Genomic DNA, 5,494 nt, shown 5'->3' on the forward strand with positions numbered 1-5,494 from the left:
CAGCCCTATCCATAACGGAATATACATTTACATCATGTATTCCATGAGCGTATTATGACGGCTCGCCAGCCTAACTTCCAAAACAGATTGGATTACAAATAACTTTTTCACGTATTATGACGACTCGTCAGCTAACTTAGACACATAATGAGGTGTCTAGGTACATATATAAACCAACCCGACAGGGGCGGAACTGCTCAATGAAAATTCCCACACTTCACCTCTTCCCCGATCGCACAATCCTTCTCGTCAGAATTGAATTCTGCAAACAGAAACATACATAAATATTTTGTTCACTCATACATATTAATAATGAATTACAAAAACTTATGTTCAGTGTTACTGCCGTGCTGACAAGCGAGAGAGACGAGCTACTATCCACGCCCCTTATTTATATCCGTAACATACCCAGGCTAATTACCTCCCTTAGCCATTGCATACCGCTAAGGAGAAAGCAGTTTCTTTCTTATTCATTATGCACTCAACCGAGAGAAACATCATTTCTCCTCTCCATACTATGCAATGCCACATACCCAGACATATATACATACAACATAACACCAACATTTACAATAGCCCGGTCGCAGTGTCGACACGGGCAGAGACTCAAAGAAAGTCTATAGCAATAGAGACAGGGAAACGACAATCGTCTCTGAAGATGATCCTTAATGTAACCGTCCTTGGCATTTTCACTTCTCCAACGTCCGAGTCTTTTAAATATTCGATCTGGTACGCCGTTGTTTGCCGCCTCTGACGCCCCACCACTACGCAAGCTATTAAGTCCATAACTTTTGATGTTGCACACAAATGGCGTAGAGGCATCTATAAACAATTCTCTAAAGATATATTCATCAGAATGAGTCAATATTCCGGATAAGGCAAAGTATTTTTCCAAACTTGTAACGGGACATAATTTTGAATTTGTCCTACCAATGACAAGCCATGAACCATCTCTGTATATGTCCGTTTTTGATTGTTCAATAAATAACATTATATGACTCTCATAAAAGACAATGTCAGATCGTCTAATGTGTAATAGTTCTGCAGATCTCAGGAATCCTGAATATGCTACAAGGCACATACACATAATCCTTACATTACAAAGTGTAGGATTAAGCATTGTTACCTCAACCAATTTCTAATAATCGGCTCCTTTTTATTAACACATTTGGCCAATCTTCTTTTTGCCGCTTCTAAAACATTTTTGACTAAACCATTCTCAGTCGGGCTTTGCAATCCTACTATCACATGAGCATGGCGAATACTACAGAACGCAGTTAGCACAGGGGTAAACGATTCACTCCGCTGAACAACAGGCAGCAAATATAATGCACAGTGCAAAGATGAATTCGGTAAAATCGTAGCCATTAAACAAGAATGTGCCCACCGTTTCCACGCATCAAAACCATATCTGTATTTCCTAGCAGTGGAATCTGCTATACAATTCGTCAGCAGATCAGGCAAACCTGCTGCCAACCCCCTCACACCAGGAGGTAACGCCTTTAACTCCTCTCAATAAGCGCAACTTATCACAGAAATTGCACATTCAACATATGCTGAAATCAACACGCAGAGCTCGCATATTAAACAGCAAATCTTGTTCTCCAAACAATCAACCTCCAATCCTAGACGGTACATAAGCTTGTTTAGATTTTGGCAAATACATGTGTTCTATCACCTGTGGAATAAACGAAGAATTGCGAGTGATAAGCGGCCAAAAGCATGCGGAATGTCATTCGGGCACCACAATGGTGCCTTGAGCACAACATTCAGACATATGTCTTAAGGTTCTTGGTACCATACCAATAGGGGGGACAACCCAATTTACCACGCCCTTCCAGCTGACTGTGAAACAGTCCACAGCCGCACATCCCGGGTTATAATACCTGGAATTAAAACATGGCAAATTAGCATTGTACCAAGATGCAAATCTATCTACATCGTGAGGACCCCATCTGGCATCTATATGCTTAAATATGTGATTCGAAATGGACCAATCATCGAAATCAACAATTTTACTCAACATATCTGCGGTCTCATTCTCTGAACGCGGGATCCACTGCATATTCAGATTAACTTTTTGACTTGAACACAAATAAAAAAAAAGTCCATAACTATTCTTTGTAATTGATTGTCAGTACACCACAATATTCTACGATATTCTACGAGAAAAACGGCCTTGAGTTCTCTCCGTGTTGAACTATTTTTAGCCTCCTCCTCTGACCACTGACCATGGGAATAAGCAGCATCCATTTCAACACAATACCCTCCATATCCGGTATCACTGGCGTTACTGTACACAACTCGACTCACAACTGTAGTCCTTATCGGTACTCTTCTCGATAAACGAGCAATGTTTTCTCTCCAATACTGTAACTGTTCAATGCTCTGTGACGACAACATAACGTTGCTGTTCCACGATGACGCTGTCAAAACATCAATGCTGAAAAACTTAGTCATTTCCCATAACTAGTTTCATTGTTATGATTTGTCCGACAATCGCAGCAACACGCCACACTGGTTGATAAGAGCGCCTATTCACTAAAATAAATGTAATCGTTTCAGTCGCCTTATCTAACTTCCTCTGAGGAACATTTCAACACAGGGTGTTTGTATCCATGTGATGACCTAGCCACTCAATAGACTGCGAAGGTAACCATAGTGATTTTTCGCATTTGGGTACAAATCCAGACTTGATCAAGTCTTCTTTTAAACCCTCGCCAGACGAACGTGTAATAAGTTGCGATTGAGCTGATAAAATACTGTCATCTAAAAAGGTGACCACTTTCTTCCCTTTAGAACGCCATTTCTTGACTAACTGGCATGTAACCTTAGTAAACACATAAGGTGCTGAAGTTAACCCGAAAGGTAAGACTACGAACTTGAAATATTGCTTCACACCCGAAGCATTTTTCCATGAAAAACCTAGGAATTCAGTATGGCCTTCAAACATGTCTATATGATGATATGCTGAATGTATCAAATTTTATCAACCAATCGTTGACATCAATATGTTCAAGTGCAGTTTTCCAAATGTCATATTTGATTGACTTTTTGCTAACGTAATTGTTAACTCTGGACAGATCTAAAATCAAACGCTTTTTCCCTGACGACTGTATAGACACTGATAGAGGGTTAACGATGTACGGTGGAGACTCACATTTAATAATTAATTGTTTCTTATGCAATTCTAAAATAGCTTGGTTAACAAACTCTGCATGTCTCAACGCCGACCTGTTATTTCTTAACTCCATCTTTGAAGGCCTGGAAATAAAAGGACTTTTATATCCATTGTCTATAATATCAATTATGAATTTCTTGTCATCATCCGAATCATCTGCTAACTCATTGGAAACATAATGTTTAACGGCCTCCCAACCGCCTTCCGACAAATCTGCAATTTTTATCAGCTTATTTCTTTTCTCTAATTTTCCGATAGCTTCTTCCACACACCTTGACATATCATCATAATTCCCATTTTGAATGGCTTGTCTGGTATTAAGTAAGTCTTCTAAAACTTCCGAATTAACATTAAACTGAATTCGATTTCCTTCCCTTGACCAAGAATATTCTGTTTCAGTCTTAAACTTCTTCAAACCTTTGCCTTGCTGAATAAATTCTTCTCTTAGGTGGGAATTTTTTTCCCTCCACAGCACTCTCAATATCTCTTTGATTAGTGTCCATTTTTTTCAAAATGGCATCAAGTATTCCCGCTGTTGATGGATCGTCTTGCGATATAATAGAACTTGACACATATGTTAAGTGTTACTGCCGTGCTGACAAGCGAGAGAGACGAGCTACTTACTTACTTACTTACTTTGGAGATTTAACGTGCGCTTTCCGACTGATGCGTATTACGCACACGGGCTTCTTCCCACGCCCCTTATTTATATCCGTAACATACCCAGGCTAATTACCTCCCTGAGCCATTGCATACCGCTAAGGAGAAAGCAGTTTCTCTATTATTGCACTCAACCGAGAGAAACATCATCCTCTCCATACTATGCAATGCCACATACCCAGACATATATACATACAACATAACACCAATATTTACAATGGCCCGGTCGCAGTGTCGACACGGGCAGAGACTCAAAAAAAGTCTATAGCCCTAGAGACAGGGAAACGACAATCGTCTCTGAAGATGATCTTTTATGTAACCGTCCTTGGCATTTTCACTTCTCCAACGTCCGTGTCTTTTAAACATTCGATCTGGTACGCCATTGTTTGCCGCCTCTGACGCCCCACCACTACGCTACCACTTTATTATACTGAACATCTTTTTGTGAATATATCTGGCTGTGTACAAGCAAGAACAAAACATGTACTTTGCTCTGAACTGTATTTTGATCTGAATTTTCAGTGTTGGTCTTTTTTAGCAGTTTGACAATGTCATTAACGTTAACATCACTCAATAGCAGTACCATAGACGTTCCAAACAATGTTGCTGTACAAAGTCAGTATAATGGGAAATTCTAAGAAAGGCTGCACTCTGGTATATTGTCACGAAGTTGATTTCCAAATAAACCGCAGAGGATAAGGCAGTAATAGGCAAGCATAGAACTAAATTGTGAAATCGGTACAAGATCACTTCTTGTACTGACAAAAAGGACACTGCATGTATACAGGTTCACACATATTTGTACAAACACGAAGGTATATAACATCTCACCATATAACAAAAACACTGTTTATAGCGTATTCAGTGTGTGTAAATAAAAATATGCTGATCTCTCACGTTGTTATGTGAATCGTTCCAGGAACCAACGTTGTCATCAGCTTTGATCGTTTTTGAATGACCACTTATCAAGATTTCTCAGTTCCCTCACTTATACGTTATGCGTTATGCGGAAGGGATAGGTTGGGGTTGGCACAGATGTGTACCTAGGCGGGATTTGGTTATTTCAAGGCATCCAGGACATACAATAAAATCTCACACAGTGCACATGAAGAACTAGTATATATTCAGAACACCGAGAGTGTCAACTTACATGTGGTATGTGTTTCTTAAATTAGTTTAATTTTAGTTTTGTCAACACACGAGGCTTAAAAACGAAGAGAAACCGAAAGTAGGAATTGTTGGACTCAAATTAAAATACATTGATGTAATTTTCTTTTATTGTTTTATGTTTAATGTATATCTGATGTTCTGGTGAACAACGTTACTTGTTGATGTGTAAAACGGACACAATAAAGATAAGCATCAGACATAGTCTCGAATACTAACGTTCAATTACCTCCCTTGTAATACGTTTTCCAATTTATGTAAAGGAAAGCTTGGTGTTAACATAATTTATTTATTTATTTATACTAACTGTTGGTAGTTTTTAAAACTTTATAGGAAACACGTGCGCATTTCAAATAAGGCGGATAATGTCACAGCTGCGAGAGTTTAATTTGGCTTCAATTAAGCCTGACCTCACATTATCACAATAATTCATATATTCAGTTTTAATTCATCTCTGCAGGTAAATCTTGTATTGTGCGGAAAGAA

At 38.9% G+C, this 5,494-nt stretch overlaps 1 pseudogene; it reads right to left on the bottom strand.

Annotated features, from left to right (window-relative positions):
- Positions 1-249: 249 nt before the first annotated feature.
- On the bottom strand, positions 250-1,368 carry LOC139467448 (integrase/recombinase xerD homolog; annotated as a pseudogene).
- Positions 1,369-5,494: the final 4,126 nt, after the last annotated feature.

This window comes from Haliotis cracherodii, unplaced genomic scaffold, assembly GCF_022045235.1.
Source record: "Haliotis cracherodii isolate W230 unplaced genomic scaffold, xgHalCrac1.p SCAF_2, whole genome shotgun sequence".
In the NCBI taxonomy this organism is placed as follows: domain Eukaryota; kingdom Metazoa; phylum Mollusca; class Gastropoda; order Lepetellida; family Haliotidae; genus Haliotis; species Haliotis cracherodii.